This window comes from Nanorana parkeri, unplaced genomic scaffold (genome assembly GCF_000935625.1).
Source record: "Nanorana parkeri isolate BGI_ZX_2015 unplaced genomic scaffold, ASM93562v1 scaffold2442, whole genome shotgun sequence".
NCBI lineage: Eukaryota > Metazoa > Chordata > Amphibia > Anura > Dicroglossidae > Nanorana > Nanorana parkeri.
The window spans coordinates 100,217-119,497 of NW_017308710.1; the positions used below are offsets into that span (position 1 = coordinate 100,217).

At 46.1% G+C, this 19,281-nt stretch overlaps 1 long non-coding RNA gene across 1 annotated transcript in view; it reads right to left on the reverse strand.

Annotated features, from left to right (window-relative positions):
* LOC108801684 overlaps window positions 1-17,950 on the reverse strand; it is a 62,491-nt gene extending 44,541 nt beyond the window's left edge. Inside the window, exon 1 of the long non-coding RNA XR_001942162.1 lies at window positions 17,771-17,950. This is a non-coding gene — a long non-coding RNA (uncharacterized LOC108801684). The remainder of the gene's footprint in view (window positions 1-17,770) is intronic.
* Between the last annotated feature and the right edge of the window lie 1,331 nt (window positions 17,951-19,281).

Here is a 19,281-nt window from a genome sequence, read left to right on the forward strand (position 1 = left end):
CCCCAGCCACCGCATACTGCCAGGTTGGCTCCAGTGACGAGGGGATGATGATGATGAGGTCACGGACTCTACTTGGGTGCCTGATAGAACAGTGAAGGAAAGTGAGGAGGCACAACCTCAACAAGACAGGATTTCCTCCAGGGACAGCCGTAACAGCAGCCACCCTATTACATCAAATGGCAGAGCTGCACAGGTGCAGGGCACTGTTGTCTCCCAGCACACTTCCAGGAACTCAGCTGTGTGGGAGTTTTTCAGCACATGTGCAGCAGACCGCAGCACTGCTATTTGCATTCTCTGTCTCAAGCGCATCAAGCATGGCAAAAACATCAACCGCTTGGGTACCACATGCTTGAAGAGACATCTGACCACCTGCAGTGCAGCCCATTGGCAACAGCACCAGAAAAAGGTCCACACTTCTCCTCGCTCCTCATCTCCACCCCCACTATATGTCATGCCATGTCAACAACCTCCACTGAGAGGGATGATGGTATAGCAATGGGTGTCACAGATCCTTCCACCAAATCTGCCAGCAGCCCACCAGCTAAAAATTTGACCAATCACATTTTGCTGCCCAGCTGCTGCAGCGGACAAAAAATACTGTCCCACCCATCCACATGCTCAGCGTCTAAATGCCAGCTTGGCCAAATTGCTAGCTTTACAACTGTTGCCTTTCCATCTGGTGGACTCTGCCCCCTTCCGTGAGTTTGCAGAATGTGCTGTGCCACACTAGCAGGTTTCCAAATGTAATTTATTTTGACGTAAGGCCATTCCAGCTCTTTACCATCATGTGGAAGGCAATGTTTTGGTATCGTTGGACAAAGCAGTCAGCAGCAAGGTCCACATTAGCGCTGACACGGGGTCCAGCAACCATAGTCAGTTATATTTCCTTCACGGCACACTGGGTAACTCTGCTTGCAGCAGGGAAGGATCCTGGATGCGGCTACGTGCTGGAGCTTGTTCAGCCACCATGCCTCCAAAAAAGCTGATGATGTGAGATCTGTCTGCTCCACTCCCTCCTCTTCATCCTCCACAATGTCCTCTTCTGCTGAATTGTCCTGTGAACCAGCAGTTCTCCCTAAGCGGTCAAGGGGCTACGCAACAGGGCAGGCAAAAAGATGCCATGCAGTGCTTGAGCTGGTTTGTCTAGGGGACAGGAGCCACACCAGCGAAGAGATTCTGTCAGCTCTGTAGGGGCAGGCCCAGAGGTGGTTAACACGGCACATTGAGTCAGAAATGGTTATTTGCGACAATGGCAGCAACCTTCTCTCTGCCCTATGCTAGGGAAACCATGCTTGGCACACGTCCTCAATTTGGTGGTGCAGGGTTTCTTAACCAGGTACCCAGAGCTGCAAAATCTTTTGAGGCAGAACAGAAAAGTCTATAGCCATTTCAGGCGCTCATACCCAGCCAATGTTCGTCTGGCTGAAATTCAATGTGAATTCCACCTGCCTACAAACCATCTGATTTGGCAATGCTGCAGCGGCTGCACACGCAACAGAGGGCCATCAGGATGCATGCACTGTACTGTCACCATTTGAGGAGGCGACGAGGATGTCGAGCCGTGCCAGTGCATGCATTAGTGACACTATCCCTCTTGTGTTCCTGCTGGAGCATACTCTGCGGGGGATTATGGATAGGGCACTTGAGGCAGAACAGCGGGAGGAAGAGGACTTCCTTACCTCTCAAGGCCCTTTACACAGAAACAAGTCCTCCTGGTCCGCAGATCACACAGGAGGAGGATTATGGCAGCCGTGGGGGCATTGAAGCAGAGGATGACATAAGGCAGTCTTCAAGGGAGGGTTTTCTGTCCCCAGAAACCCAAGGAGTAGTATGTGGTTGGGAGGAAGTAGTGTTATCCTCAATGACCCTGAAGACTCGGAATCTCATGCCTGCTCAAACTTACGGTGCATGGACTCCCTTATCCTGCAAAGCCTGTGAAATGACCCCGGGATTCGTAGTATCAAGGAGAGGGATCTTTACTAGTTGGCAACCCTTCTTGATCCACGTAACAAGTGTAAAGTTGCAGAGCTCATCCTGCTCTCACAAAGGGAGCACAGGTTAAAACAACTTGAGGACGGGTTGAAGAGAAACTTGTGTAACACCTTTCCAGACACTGGTAGGTTACCATGTCATGAAAGGTGCTTCTGAGGCTTCGGTTGGTCATAGGAAGATCGGTGGAGAAGGGGGCCGCCTGACTGATGCCTTTAGAATTTTTTTTAGTCCTCAGCGCCCAGGGATGTTAACATTAGGCCCCTGTCGGCAGTGTCTGCATCATATGGTGTAGGATTACCTAGGGGCAAGAGCAGACATGGAGAGCTTGCCAGCAGACGATCCACTGGCTTACTGGGTCTTGAGAATGGATCACTGGCCAGAACTTAGCCAATATGCCATGGAGCTACTGGGCTGCCCTGCATCCAGCATGCTTTCTGAAAGGACATTCAGTGCTGCTGGAGGTTTTGTGACATATAAAAGAGTGTGTCTGTCCACAGATCGGCTGACATTTATCAAAATGAATCAGTCCTAGTTCAGCAGCAGCTATAAATTCCCCCGATGCAGATGTGACCAAATAAATCTGTCAGAGATCGGGGATCCCTGGAAGACTGCCTAACTTTGTGGGTGATTATTCTATTTTGAAGTAATGTTCTCGGTGGCCCAATTTTTCCGCACCCGCATGTGACAGGTGTATATAATTTAATTTTTTTACAGTAGGGTCCAATCCTGCACTCACTAACACTAAATCTAAAGGGTTATGGTGAGAAGGCACCGCAAATACCAAAGGTCCATTTTCTTCCATACCTGTGTTACAGTTATATATAATTTGAATTTTTAGAACAGGGTCCAACCCTGCACTTATCAAGAATAACTCTGAAGGGTTACAGTGTGAAGGCACGCCAACACTAAAGGTCCAATTTTAAAGCACCTGTTGTTACTTTCATCCAACGCGAAAAAGAGGCACCAGAATGTATCCCAAAAATCTATAACCTTGTTCCGAGTGTCCTAAAATGTGGCCTCTTCATACAGGCTGCCTTCCCAAGCAGTTGTTTAAAAGATTAGGGGAAAAACAATTACCAGCAATTTAAATGCCATTTTTTTCTTTTTAAATGTCACTTTTTGCTGCAGCAGGCTCTATACTTCGTACAGATCTGCCACTTCATAGGCAGTTTAAGGGGACCCACAGACACAATATTTAAAGGGATTTCTCATTTTTATCCTTTAAGTGATGTAAAAATCACTGCTCCTTTAAAAACGATATTTAAATATTTAAAAAAAAATTCCCCATACCCTTTTTATGGCCAAAAACTTGCATACGCCCTCAAAAAGGGGACAATTGATTTTGAAAGTTCTACCCTACAGACTTGCACTGAGTTAGAATTCAAACTTTTTGGATGTTCTAAAGTTCGAATTCGAACCAAACTCGGGCCTGTTCGGCCCATCAGTAGAGAAGAGGAAAGGAGGCATTATATTTGAAGGTGACACTAAGAAGCGCTTAGATAGGTAAGAGAACCATGAGAGAACAGAGTCTTGGAATTCAAGTGGAGCTTTTTGAGGTGCAGTGGCTGGTCAACTGTGTAAAAAACAGCAGAAAGGTCTAATAGCAAGAGTAATAAATAGCAGTAATTATTTTTACAATTTAGTTAGTAATTAATAATTTTACAATTACAGTTAGTAATTAATACGTTTTAACAGGGCAGTTTTAGTGGATTGTGGGGGGCGAAAGCAGGGGCGTATCTGCCGCAAGGCATTTGCCTTGGGTGAAACTTTCCAGGGGGCCAAAAAACGATGCCCCCAAATCAATGAGGCAGAGCCTCATCCTCTATTCCTTTGATCGGTGTTGATACTGGGCAAAATACTGGGGAAAAGGCCCCATACTAAGCGCTGATAAGTGCTTTAAATTTTTAAGCACCGCACTTGCTGAGGACCTCATGGCAGCCTTTGAGGAGCTGCATATGGTGCCAGCCCACACATCTCCTTCTTCCTATGGAACCACGCTGCCTGCCTCTGAACCCCTGGTGAGCTGCCGCACAAGCCTACTAAGATCCCACACAGCCCACCTTAGAGCCCGCATGGCCCTCCTAAGACCCCGCACAGCCCCTCTTAGAGACTTCACAGCCCACCGTAGAGCCCGCACAGCCCACCTGAGAGCTCATACAATCCACCTTAGAGCCAATACAGCCCACCTGAGAGCACGTACAGCCCATCCTAGAGTAAGCACAGCCCTGGTGTAACAGACTCACCTCGCCACAAGCACTTCGGCCGCCTCAGGGTGTCTTCCAGGTCCAGCGGCGTCTTGTTGCCACACAACGGCCACGTCAGAGGCCACTCATAGCTCCGCCCCCGCTCGTCACCACAGCTGGGTTTGTTTGTTCAGGGTTCTAACGTCGTGATTCATTGAGCAACTAACCAGAACGAATACACATCTCTGCATGTTGGATTGCTGCTTAACACTGTACCTGGAAGACAACCGTCACTCAGGCTTCTCCAGCACCACCAGACTGCTGTGCCCTAGGATATTACAGGTTTATTCCTCCAACTCATAAACCGCAAGTAACCCAGGGACTGCAATTATCTTATATTGAATTGTGCTGGATGTATGACCGGGCAGCATCCAAACTGAGGAACTGTCTGTAAGCTATTGTATGCTAGGTTGTGCTTCCTGATACACACTTATAGAGCTAATTGCTGTGCCTACTACACTCCACACCTCCATTGCTCAGGGTTGTTGGGTAGTGTTCAGGAAACGACAAAATCATCACACCCCAATGACATTAGTTGGACTTTTCATTTGTTTTACTTACTGCTTGTGAGAGGAACCTGCATGAGTAATTAGTGCTTTACTTTCCCCTTGTCCAGGTGGTGTATGATGTGTATTGAGGCTCCGACTTCACTCACTACTACATTGAGTGTTACTGAGAACCTCCCCACTGAGCCACATCCTACAACCTACCGCAACCGTATAGATCCGCAGCTGAGATCCATCACACATCCACGCGCTGTTGCTCGACTGTTACACCTGGTGAGACCCTGCACACCCCACCTTTGAGCCTGCACAGCACACCTTTGAAACTGCACAGCCTCCTGAGACCCTGCACAGCTGTGGCGAGACCATGCACAGCCCACCTAAGAGCCCACTCAGCCCACCTGAGATGCCGCACAGCCACATGAGAACCCACACAGCCCACATGAGACCCTGCACAGCCCTCCAGAGAGCCTGCACAGCACACCTGTATGTAGATTCATATTATTCTTCATTGCTTTATAATTAATTTCTGGGATTTGTAGTCCTCTATAGCTGAGGGTATTCTGCATTGCTAATATTACAACCTGTCAGATGCTGGATACAGTGAGTCTAGCGACTGACAGGTTACACAAAATGTCTTAAACAGGAAAGGGTGGGGCAATGTTAAATTGGAGGGGTGCCTTAGTTTAGTTTTGCCAAGGGCAGCACAAAACCAAAACACACCACTGGGAAAAAGCTGGACTGTAAGGGGTGGATGAGATTGTTATCAGTGAGGTGGCGGCTCAGGTGGTTGTAAATTAGGCATTCTAGGAGTTTGGAGGTAAATGGCAGTAAGGAGATTGGTCTGAAGTTGTAAAGGTTGGTGGGGTCCTGTGAGGGGTTTTTGAGTATCGGGTTGACCAGTGCATGTTTTAGAAGGGAGGGAAAGATACCACTAGAGAGGGAAAGATTGAAAATGTGAGTAGGAGTGTAGAATAGAGCAAGAGGGTGACCGCAGTAGTGGTGAGGGAACAGAGACCAGGAGGCAAGTGGTGAGGCAGGTGTCATAGGAAGGCTTTGTAACCTCCTCTGTAGTGACAGGGTCAAAAGAAAAAAGTAACAAATGTGATGGTGGGTCGTATATGTTAATTGGGGAAGGTGACTGGACAATGGAGATCTCATTCCGAATTGTATATATCTTGTTTTTGAAATGAAAAGCAATGTCCTGGGCAGTGAATGAGTTAGTGGGTGGAGGTGGTTGGGGACATAGTAGAGAGTAAAAAATAGAAAAGAATTGATGAAGACTGGATGAGAGTGTAGTAATGAGAGTGACAAAATAAGTCTGTTTGGCAGCATGGAGGGAAGAATTCAATTTTAAGGTGGCAGCTTTATACAGGGTGAAGTCTTGCAGAGACTTTGATTTATGCCACACTTGGTCAAGAGCACAGAATCTTTTAAAGTTTCAGCTTTCTTCTGTTTGCCATGGTTGTAGTGGACGTGGGCTAAGTCTGCATGTGTTGAGAAGAGCCACGTTGTCTAGGGAGGTTAAGAGCGAGCTGTTGAAGACAGAAATAGCCAGGTGATGGCAGGACAGGGGTGAGATTTTGTCATAGAGGTAGTCAGTAGTAGGGACAGGGTGAGTGTGGAAACTGACAAGGTTGTGGTCTGAGAGGGAAAAAGGGCTGTTGGAGAGGTTGGTTGCAAGAAATGCATAGGCAAGAGAACACAAGATCTAGTATGTTACCATCAGAGTGAGAAGGAGTGTGCACAGGGCCAGATTCCCCAGAAGGCCACCGAGGCCCGGCCTTGGGGCAGCAGGGAGCAGAGGGGCGGCAGGGGTTTGAAATCTCCCGAAGCCTGGAACATGTAGGGTGTGTGGATTGTGGCTGTTGCCAAAGAAAAGACAGTGCTGGTTTGAGGGCCAGGAAGAAATATCCCCAGAAGTCAGGAGAAGCAGACAGGTGAGTGAAATGAGATGAGAGCGAGTATTATATGAGCACACATGCCCCAGTGTCCTGGAGGTAATCCTAGCATGTGGGTTCAGAATGAGCAAGAGGTGATGAGTGCAGAAATAGGGAGAGGGCCAGAGAGAGGATGAAATATATAATCTGAAGGGTGGAAGGGGGTAAAGGAAAGAAAGTTTAAGAAGAGAAGACACAATTGTGAGAAGCAACGGTAAAAAAAGCATGTTGGGGGTGTGGCTTGATGGCTACCTGAACAAGACGTGCTTCTCAGTAGCTCCATCCCTGACCACAACCTTTAGCCACATTGCAGCCGAACAAAGCCTCAACAATGGGCAGACGTGACACCCGCAAGGCTTCTAAATTAGCCTCTTCCTCACAGAAGAAGCAGAAAGAAAAAACGTCTATTAAAACGTACTTTTATCCATACGCGGCTGCGGAGGGATCCCTGCGCAAGATGGTGCCGATTGCACCTCAGCTATCACAGGATGGAGAAAGCGCCCTGACCCGATCACCGCAGCCTATGGACCGAGCGGACCCTACAATATCTCAGACTTGGTTTTCGGGGGCTCCACTTTTCTCCACTGACGCACAGCGCCCTCTAGAGGCCATCTGACAGAAGTCAGCACAACTAAAAGAGGCTAGACAGCCAGAGGGCCTCTATTACAAAAGGCAACAGCAAAATGCCACATAGCGGACACAGACAACATTCACTCCTCGTCAGACCCCTCGTCATGATGCCGACTATACATCTTGGAGAGAATATATTAAACATATCTCCACGAAGAGGGACTTCCGTTTCCTTATACAGGAAGTGAGAGAAACCTGTAAAACAGCAATTCAAACCATTCGTAATGATTTTCATCAGTTGGCACAGAGGGTGAATGTAGTGGACGATGATTTACAGACCACTAAGCAAGAGGTATTCAAATTACAATCTCAGTATGTGGACCAAACGTCAGCGATTCAAAATCTACAACGACGCGTGGAGGATTTGGACAATCCTCCACGCGGCAGACGTAACAATTTGAGGATCAAAGGTCTGCCGGAAGCTACGGGATCAGAGGACCTACAGGCCACATTGCAAGAGCTATTCAACAATGTGTTAAGTACTCCCTCAACACATAAAATTGAGATGGATCACGCTCACAGGGCACTGCGTCCTAGGGGTCCCTCGTCCAACCCAAGGGACGTGATCTGCAGCATTCATTATTTTGCAATCAAAGAAGAAATTCTTCGAAATGCCCGAAATCTAAGATCCCTTGAGTTTGATGGTGCACCAATCCAGATTTACCAAGACCTCTCTTGTTATACACTACAACAGCATCGCTGTCTACAACCTTTGCTGACTCTGCTACGAGACAATGCCATTACATACGGTTGGGGATACCCATTTAGCCTCACAGCTCGTAGGGATGGCAAAAGCTCCACACTCAGAGTACCTGAAGATCTATCAGCTTTCTGCATGGATCTCCGACTTGCATGTCCAACTCTGACGGGCTGGGATCCATTACCTAAACTGGGCCCTGAACCCTCTACGTGGCAAGAAGTCACCCCAGGCAAAAGAAACACTAAGCAGGACTGAACGACATCCACCCCCTTTCGCAGAGCATCTCATTATTTTCCCAATTCGGCCCCAAGACGTCCACGTTGAAGCCCATCACCTTCCACCAATCTTGGAGGGTTTAGTATGAGGCTCTCTCAACGCCGATTTGGCTTCTTCTACATGTATCTCACGGTATCTTGTGGTTAACTGGGACGCATTGAATGCCTACACTTATGGTAGCACGAGATTACTAATAATTCAAGCAATAATATAGAACACTGAAAGTGAAAATAAATGATATTTCACAAGTTACTTAAGAATATATCTTGCTTAGAATTTTACTAACGGTTAACACTGCCCTTAATGACACAGCGTTTAAGATAGACTTGTCTAGGACTCCCAGGGAAACAGGTTATTACAGCTTAGAACACGGTTCAAAGGCATTTATTGAAAGTGGCTCCGGGATCAGATGCCGGGAGGCACACTATGACCTGTTGTGATTTTGACGGTACCTAGGTTGTACCAGATCAAGGTGTTCCTTCACCACCACCCCATCCCCCCTCCCCCCAAGTAAGTATGTTGCACAGACAATCCTGTTAATTTGTCTATTTAATACTGTTTATTTCTTTTATGGAGTAACTCTACTGTACTCTCTCCTCCTTTCATCTCTGCCTCGAACTTCAATCTTCAGGGATCAGGTATTTCACTGTCTCCTCCGGCATATTGGATGTCAGGTCAGTCGCTCCAACATCTCATGGTGGGGGGGATAACACGCCATGTTTCCTCCTCAATGCTCTCGTCTCATCTCCCATCCATGATGGCTCCCTCTGATTGTAAATTGTTCTCCCTTAATGTGGGGTCTGAACTCCCCTTTCAAATGTAACCTGGCTTTCCGGAAACTTAAAAATTCTAAATCGGAGATGGCATTTTTAGAAGAGACGCATTATACCCCTCAAAAACTCCTTTAAATTTCTCTCCTCCATATACCCCCGAGTCTATTCTGCCTCTCACACCAAGAAGAAGGCAGGAGTGGCAATACTGTTTACACCAAAGATGGTTCTCACAGATAAACAGGGGCGATACGTGGTCTTACATGGAGCATGGCAGGGAGTGTCTACCACGATATGTAATATATATGCTCCGAATACTGGTCAGATCCACTTCCTCACTAAACTTTTAACCAAAATTGCCAAACTAGACCAAACCTATCTCATTATGGGTGGAGATTTCAACCTGCCGTGCTCCGTGGCCTTTGATCACTTAAGCTCCTCGGGGAGGAGAGCACCTAAATTGGCGGAATGTAATTTGCGACACTTTCGTTGCCTACTACGACAACATTCTCTATTGGATTCCCGGTGTGTGCTCCACCCTTCAGAGAAGCGCTACACCTTTTACTCTCCAGTACATAAAACTCATACTAGAATCAATTATTTCTTAGTGAACACTCCGATCTGGAGAAATATAATGTCCTCAGATATAGGAGTCATCTCTTGGTCGGATAACGCTCCCATTGACTTGACCCTTCGTATAGGTCCTGCACGGGTTAAAAACTGTCATTGGAGACTGAATGAGAGTCTCCTGAATGAAGTGATTTCCAGACAGGACCTACAATGTGCACTTCAATCTTACTTTGAACATAATATGGGCACAGTCTCACAGATGTCAACTCTATGGGAAGCCCTCAAAGCTACTATTAGAGGTCACTGTATAGCCCTGGAATCCAAACTTAAAAAGGACAGAATGGCCAACACCCTGCGCTTGAAGGAGGAGATTATAGGCTTGGAACGAAGGCTTGCCCTCCATTCCTCCAAATCCCTTCTTGACAGACTGATTACTGCCAGAGCACACTTACGTCATCTAATAATCCACAAGGTAGAAATATCTATGACATATCTTAAACAGAAATACTATGAGAAGGGATACAAGGCTCATCCCATATTAGTGTGTAAGTTAAGAGAAGCTGCTAATAATAGTAAGGTGACAGCTATAAGGGATGCAGGGGGTACCATACAATATCACCCAAATGTAGTGACCAACATATTTAGGGAGTACTACAATGACCTCTATAAGCCGGCGCTTCCTCTCGCATATGGGGCATTGACGTCACGCATACAAAGCTATACTATAAGATGTATGAGGACACTCTACTCCCCTATATGTTGGACCAATACAATGGCTTTCTCCAAGGATCCACCATCCCATCCTCCTTTTTGTCATCACATATCACAGTGTTCCCTAAACCAGACAAAGATGGTATGCTGTGCTCCAATTATAGACCTATAGCCCTTCTCAATTCGGACTTTGAAATCTTCACCAAAATTCTAGCTAATGGCCTAGCCAAGATTCTCCATTCACTCATTAATAATGATCAGGCGGGCTTCGTCCTTAGCCACCAGGCAGGAGATAACACACGCAGACTCATAGACCTCATAGATATTATTAAAGGAGAACTATGAGATGAGTGATTTCCACTCACCTCATAGTTCTAGCCGACCCATGACAATGAGACTGTCACAGGTCGGCTCAGTAGATCGGGAGGTGAGCGAACACATACCGGGTTCGCTCACCTCTCGATCTTGTCACGGCTCTCTGCCGTGACAGGGGAGGGGCTGGATTCCCCCCTCCCTGCTCCGAACTGCCAGCGCTGACTGGCGGAACGGACTGGGGAGGGGGCGGGTACACCTGGCTCTGCCTCTAGATAGGCAGAGCCAGCTGTTAGTCACGCAGCTGGGCAGATCCAGACATAATTGTCGGGATCCGCTTCAGCTGCGACGTCTCAGTATACCGCGAGCAGGAGCTCGCGGTATACTGCTGTGTCTCAGTATACCGCGAGCTACAGCTCGCGGTATACTGAGCCTAGGGTGATGGGAGGACGCTAGTTTGTGTCCTCCCGTTACCCTAAAGAGAACTATGGGGAAATCCTTAACCCCATAGTTCTCCTTTAAGGTGGAGGTTGTGGTTATTTACTGTATGATAATGACTCGTCTGTAGAACTATTTATAATAAAATTAAATTTTTTAAGTGAAAGTGGATACTCCGACCCTTTATAACTGCATTTGATTTCATCCTCTTTCGATCAATATCAACTCTCCTTTTTAAATGCTTAAAGGAGAACTATGAGGTGAGTGCTTTTCACTCACCTCATAGTTCTAGCCGACCTGTGACAATGAGACTGTCACAGGTCGGCTCAGTAGATCGGGAGGTGAGCGAACCCATACCGGGTGCGCTCACCTCTCGATCCTGTCACGGCTCTCTGCCGTGACAGGGAGATGTGGCTGGATTCCCCTCTCCGATCTGCCATTGCTGACTGGCGGAACGGACGGGGGAGGGGGCGGGTACAGCTGGCTCTGCCTCTAGATAGTCAGAGCCAGCTGTCACTGTAGCTGTAGCTCGCGGTATACTGAGCTTAGGGTAACGGGGGGACACTAGTTTGTGTCCTCCCGTTACCCTAAGGAGAGCTATGGGGAAAAACACTGACCCCATAGTTCTCCTTTAATCTTGAGAAAACAGAGGACCTTTTGATAAGTTTGAATGCCGAGAAAGCTTTTGACAGGCTTAGCTGGCCCTTCCTACAAGCCACTTTAGCTCACATGGGAATTAGGGGTCCTTTCGCTCAGGCAGTACAGGCCTTATACTCTACCCCCTCGGCCACTAAAAAGCTACAAAACACAACCTCCTCGCCTTTCTCCATACACAATGGCACTAGGCAGGAATGCCCACTCTCCTATTTGCTTTATGTATTGAACCCCTGGCTGCTCGTATCCACTTATCCCTGACATCAGTGGAATACAGGTCGGCCAGCACAACTTTAAGCTAGCGCTCTTCGCAGATGACATTATCCTCTCCCTATCAAGACCATTGTTGTCTCTGCCGAATTTACAAGAGGAGCTTCATAGGTACTCGATGGTGTCAGGCTATAAACTAAACTTGGGTAAAACAGAGGTGCTCCCACTGAATATGCCATTCATGTCTTTAGCCACGTTGCAATCTGCCAATACCTCATCGCTATACGCAGCTAACTATAAACCGCGATTCCAGTCCTTACAATCCCAATTGCGACGATGGACATCACTGAAATTGTCCTTTATGGGCAGTTAAAATGACCTTACACCCAAAAATATTGTATCACTTTAGTATTCTACCGGTAAGAATACCTACTTCAGATCTCAGATCTTTTCAAGGGGATGTTTTGAACTATATTTGGGAGACACTGGGTATCTTAGGGCATACTTTACACATCGTCCACTAGAGTGGGGCAGGCATTGCCACATCTCCTTAACTACTACTATGTGGCTCAACTACGTGCCATACCGGTTCACAATACAATCCCACCACTAGTTGGGCGGAGATAGAGGGGCTATGGCTTTCACTGATTCATCCTAATGCAGGGGTGCCCATTAGGTAGATCGTGATCTACCAGTAGCTCTCAAAGCTGATGCTGGTAGATCACGAAGGGTGTGACTGGGGCCCCTTTATTCCATTTTGGTATATTTATTTAGCTGTGCACACATGATTACCTATTAGCCCTGCTGAGTCTGCTGAGCCAAGCTCCCTGACACCTTTCTGGTGGATACTGGTGGTTGAAGTGCTATGTATTACATCAAAGAATATTAGTTTACACAGCCTGTTGCACTGCACTGTTTGCAAAATACAGCAAGGTGAGCCAGGAGAGAGAGCAAGGAGAGACAGCCAGGAAAGAGAGAGAGGAGAGACAGCCAAGAGAGTGAAGAGAGACAGCCAGGAGAGAAAACGAGGAATTACAGCCAGGAGAGAGAGGAGAGACAGCCAGGAGGATGAGCAAGGAGAGGCAGCTAGGAGTGACAGCCAGGAGAGAGAGCGAGGAGGGACAGCCAGGAGAGAGAGAGAGCGAGGGAGGGTTTTTTTTCGTTGGTAGATCTCATGTAGCTCGTCATTTGAAAAGTGGATCTTAACACAAAAAAGTGTGGGCACCCCTGTCCCAATGCATTACTGTGGTCACAACCAGTACAACTTCCCAAGTGCAAACTGCTCTCCTCAATGATTCTGATGCTAGATATCTGGCGTAGGGCCAAGATCATCTGAGGCCTAACAACAGATCGCTCCTCCTTGACTTCGTTTTTACTGAACCCAAGACTACAATCTGGTATGTCCTGTGCGTGGGTGGGGATGTGGCAGACCAAAGGCTTGTTTTACATACAAGATCTTATGGATAGAACTACCAACCAATTATTAACCTTCGAACAGTTGAAGGATAAACATAGCTTACCTTCACAGGCACTCTTTTCTTACTTGCAAATTAAACACTTTGCGCAATCACTTACACAGAATCTGATATTTGAGCCTAAAACACCCTTTGAATCACTGTGTGTAGTTACACACACATCCAAGGGTTGGATTTCCAGCATGTATCGCTTGTTGAATGATAGCCCCATGGAAGGTTTTACGAAACTGCCCTATATGTTGAAATGGGAAGACGATTTGGGTATCTCGATTTCCCAACAACAACGGGAACTCATTTGGCGAACAGCCGCAAAGTCTTTGATTTGCTCCATATATAGAGAGAACCAATATAAAATAATGTACCATTGGTATCATACACCTGATTTTTTACATTCTCTTTACCCGTCAGTATCTTCACAATGTTGGCGGTGTGAAGGGTCTAGAGGCTCTTTATATAATATATTCTGGACCTGTTCGGTACTTCCCCCTTCGGGGAATTGGTTAAACTTACATTAGAAAAAACACTTGGACAATCCCTCCCCCTCTCTCCACTTCATTATGTGCTGGGTCTGCCATTTCCTCATCTCTCTAGAGTGGACAAAAAATTGGCAAAGCATATTCTGACAGCTGCCCGTCTCCTCTCCCTACAGTGGAAAAGGAAGCTCCCCCCATCCCGACTTGAACTCTATGCCCGGATTAAAGATGTACAGGTTATGGAGTTCTTGACGGCACGACTTAATAATAGACTCACTGCCCACGAGAAGGTCTGGGGAGCATGGACTACACGGGAAGAATGCACAGGGTGACATATCGACTTGAGCACTAATGCCTAAGACTTGCATGTGGGACAAGGCAAACATTGCTATCACTGACTTGCGGTGAAGAGGCCACTGTGCTGAACTGACTTTGTCCATTTGCCCAACTGTATTGATGATTGCCCTGGAAGATCTGGGTTTTTTTCTACCTTATACCTCTTCTGTCCATTTCTTTTCTTTTTCTCTTCTTTCTTAGTTATATAATGCACAAAAGCTACTAGCCAGGCCTTAAAAGTTACTCGCCACCAGTTGCCCCACCTAACCCCTGCTCTGCCCCAGCCTTAACTCCGCCAGGTCAGCAGTGTGACGCAGAGTACAAAGATCAGTAACAACGCACAGTACAGAAGTCAGTGGTGCAATGCAGAATACAGAGGCCAGCTGTGTGACGCACAGTACACCAGTCAGCAATGTGACGCGCAGTCCAGAGGTCAGCAATGTGACGCGCAGTGCAGAGGTCAGCAATGTGACGCGCAGTGCAGAGGTCAGCAATGTGACGCGCAGTGCAGAGGTCAGCAATATGACGCGCAGTGCAGAGGTCAGCAATATGACGCGCAGTACAGAGGTCAGGGTGTGACGCACAGTACAGAGGTCAGGGTGTGACGCACAGTACAGAGGTCAGTACACAGTACAGAGGTCAGCAGTCAGAATGTAACGCAGTGCAAAGGTCACAAAGAAAGTACAGGGACTTATAGTTGCTTTGACCTCTTCTTCTCCTGGAGATGGTGGGGGAGCAGCTGTAACACACTCACCTGTCAACAGCTCCTGGCCGTCCGGGGGTTAAGGCGAGATCCAATGACGTAATCAGACTCCACCCCTTTATCTTCTTAAGCCGAAGGAGCCACTTGCCTGGTGTTCGTGTAAGCTGTGTGACACCAGGCAAGTACCTCCGCCAAACAAGAACCAGAGATTGGGCTGGTCAGTGCCCCTGCTACACAGCTCCTCTCCACGCCATCACTGGCTTCCCCCTTCCTCCAGCCACTTGCAGATTCAGCTGCTTCCAGTCTGCTAAAGCATTTCCTGCCTGTTCTACAGAGGCTGGCCACCTCAAACAGCAAGTATTTCCAATTGAATCAGTTAATGCCACTGAACTGTGTTTCCAGTTTAAAACCATTGGATGCGATTGAACTGTGTATCTAGCCTACAACCAAATTGCTGCCATTGAACTGTGTACCTTACTCACAAACCATTTGAAGTAATTGAAGTGTGAAGCTGACCTATTGACCAGTTGTAGCCAGTGAATCCTGCACCCATTATCCATCCCTCGCAGTATCTGAAGCTGAGATCTCACCCAGCCCTGACTAGACCGGCCGAGGCGCTACAGCAGCGAGGTTTCCTACACGTCCAGCCGGCTTTCTCTGCTGTGCAGCAGAAGCCGGGCAACTGCAGTTCGGCAGTCTTCCTCTCCCATCAATGGCAACTGAGGTGGGCGGAGGAAACTGCTGTGGTTGCCAAGGAGCCCAATCGAAGCGGGCACAGACGATGGCATTCAAGCTTCTTGTTCTCTTCTCCCTGCCGCCGCAGTCTTAAAGTCAGAGCAGTCTTAAAGAGGCCCCAAAGGGGGGGGCTCTTTAATACTGCTCTGATCACACCGCTGAGCGATCCCTCTCTCTCCTCCTGACCGCTGCAGTTTCAGCTCCACGAGGCGGGCACTGAGAGAGGCGGCTCTGATCACACCTGTCAGCATTCCCTCTCTCTCCTTCTGGCCGCTGCAGCTACAGAGCGGCCGGGTGGAGAGAGAGGGAGTGATAACAGGTGTGATCAGAGCCGCCTCTCTGAGTGCCCGCTTCGTGGAGCTGAAGCTGCAGCGGCCGGGAGGAGAGAGAGGGATTGCAGAGAGCTAGTGCCGGCTCTGGATGGGACACTACCGCTAGCGGTGATCGTTCGCTTCTGTTCTCCTTCTCGGCTGCTCTGTAGCTGCTGCAGCCGAGAAAGAGAAGAGAGAACACAAGCGAACGATCGCCGCGGCAGTAGTGTCCTATCCCTGGTCTCGCCGGTGGTGCACCCCATCACTGACATTCCACTCGCCCCCCCCCCAGGGTATAATGGAATTACATAATTATAATGATACATAAGGTTGTAACTCAAGATGGAATTGCTTTATTTGCCTTTCTTTACCTAGTGTCAACAGAATCTCTTATTGACTGCCTACTGATCAAACCTTTATGTGTATGTATGTATATCTTGTCTTTAATGTTAAAAAAGAAAAAAAATCTTTCATAAATAAACAATTTATTTTAAAAAAAAGCATGTTAAGGGATGGAGAGTAGAAATCAGATTTGGAACAGAGAGCGGTGGATGGGGAAAACAGGATCACCTGCAGTCAGGAGCACTGTTGCTATACAGTTGTGTCTTCTCCAAGTGCCCTGATGACACTTATTTTTAAATAGACAATTTGATTAAAATTGACATTGCAAAAGTGCCTATACCTTCCCCCATAAGCACATCAAAGTTTATAAGACTATGGGGTGGGGGAGTGTATACTAATTAATCAATTAGGAAATTATAAAAGACCCATGGATCAAATAGCAAACTTTTCGACACCACCTTTTAACTACCTTGGATGTAACTGGGCGTGTATACACGTCCTGTTAGTCTCGCCCACTCGTGCGCGCCGCGCACGAGCGTGAAAGACGCATTATTTAAAAACCGTCAGTGATGCCCGTTAATATACAAACGATCCGCCGGCTATAGCTATCTATCTGTCCCCAAAAAAATGGTATAAAATTCATTTCAGTACAGCGTTGCATGACGGAATAAATGTCAGTCCAAGTACCATAGCGCTGAATGCTGAAAAATGGCCTGGCCAGGAAGGGGGTCTAAACACCTGGTCTTCAAGCGGTTAAACAAACAAAACAGGAATGTGGTTATATGTCAATAATATAGGCATCAAATATACAGCTGTAGGTCAAATCATGCTGCAGTAGACAGACAGCAGTTAAAGTAGGGTGGAGCACAAATTAAATGTGAATACCATACAGAAATGTTGCAGAAATATTGCAGTAGACAGACAGAAGTTCAAGCATGGCAGAGCCAATTCAAGCAGGGTGGAGTAGAAAATAAATGTGAATACCATAAAGAAATGTTGCAGTAGACAGGTAGCAGTTCAAGCAGGGTGGAACAGAAATTAATTGTGAATACCTGTGTGGAAGAAGAGAAGGGGTGATGAGAAGATGAAGTAATTATATGTTGTCTTGTCCAAGTGCCTCAAAGACACTTTTTACATTTTGAATAAAATGTTAAAATAGACACTTTGATCAAAATAGACATTGCAAAAGTGCCTATGCCCACTGGCAAATGATAATAAAATAATAATTTTTCAATATCAAGATGAGACCAAACACAATACTGCAGGCGACGAAGACAAGACTAAATCCTTTATAGTCAAGTCTTCAAACTGAAATGTTGCAACTTCTAAGTGAAATGTTCATAAGGCTTTGATTTGCTCTGTTGTTTAAAACACTTACAAAATGTCAGAGTAGACATTTTATTATTTTTTGCATAATCAAGTTTCATTATCATAGGTTTTAATTACCTCCACCACAAGCCTTGGAACAAGGAGACCATTTCTTCAGTGCCCACTCATATGCAACCATGTCTTCTTCAGGAACATAGTTATTACCCACATTTAGAGAATCTTCATGTATCATATATTTGTAAGACAAAGATATTTTGGAATTTCCATGGGGAATTACCTAAAAAAAAAAAAATTGCATGTTGCTATTGCATAATGGTAATGAGTAAGTAGTGAATTTTTTACAATATTTCTAAAAAAACACAATTATTAAATAATAATAATAACAACAACAAATAGGTCCATGAAGTGCCTTGAAATTCTTTAGGATATATACCTGTTCTTTTTTTACTCTTTTCTTCCTTCTCCACCTTTGGACATTTCAAATCTTCCTGAATTTAAAGTCACTTAATCTTCCATCAAAATATAATGTTCTAACCCTGTTTAATTCACTGCACATAACCACATCATTAGAATCTGCATTCAAAGTTTTCATACCTTTTTTAATGCTTCAGACAGAGGCTTTTTCCCCCTCACTTTCTGTCCCTGGTTATTGCCAATGCACATATATTGCAGTCACTGCTTAATGAAAACTTCTAATTCAAGGAACCATTGCATCTGCCATTATATTGTGCATGCATCCCCATTTTCATTCACTAATGCTGGTCCCTGCCACTAGCATCAGTCGCTGTGTGGTGAGTGATTTTATTAAGGGGCTGTTTCTTGTGCTATTACGTGCACATGCTTTGGCACATTAAAACCGTAGTTCATATTAGGACCGAGCAGAGGAAGATGGCTACATTCCCACATACAGTGAAACCATGTAGACCTAATGTAGCTGCTTCAGCTTTTATTATGTTATTATGAGGGTACAGAGGATTATAAATCCAAATTAAGGGATGTGATGACAAATTTTGTAATGAGAAGGTACACATTTGTGCATGGACAATTTAATTTGATTTCTTTTGTTGATTGGGTTTAGTGACACTTCAATCTACATAGCTTTTCCTTGGCTTGCTGATTCTTTTTTTTACCCTCTGTTTTTACTTCTTAAACTTTAACATTTCTTTTAATTTCTATTCTCCATACAAGTTAGTCTACTAATCTTTATGTATTTTACAATATTTGGGCGTGCATAAACCTTTGGAAACTTTTTTAACTGTTCTCATATTTTCTCACAAATCACTTCTAAAAGCAGAACTAAACCACTAAACAGATTCTAAAACTTAGGGTCTTCTGGCAGAAGAAACATGTAGAACGTTTCTTCTCCCAAAAAAACGACTTCCTCTGTCCTATAGCTATTTTTCTTTTTCTGTGCACACTGCTAGCTTAAATGCTGAGAATAAGTTGGGTAGCAAGTAGAATGTAGCTCCAACAGATAGGCACGAGTTAAATTATAAGTGGTTACCCAATAGACAAAAAGGATGAGAGGGGACCCGTAAGAAGTGGCAGAGGAGGTAGCAGAAGTGGAGAAGCTTTGGTGGAGGTGGTAAAGAACTGTGACTGGTCATTCCTAGAGGAGGGCACTTTGG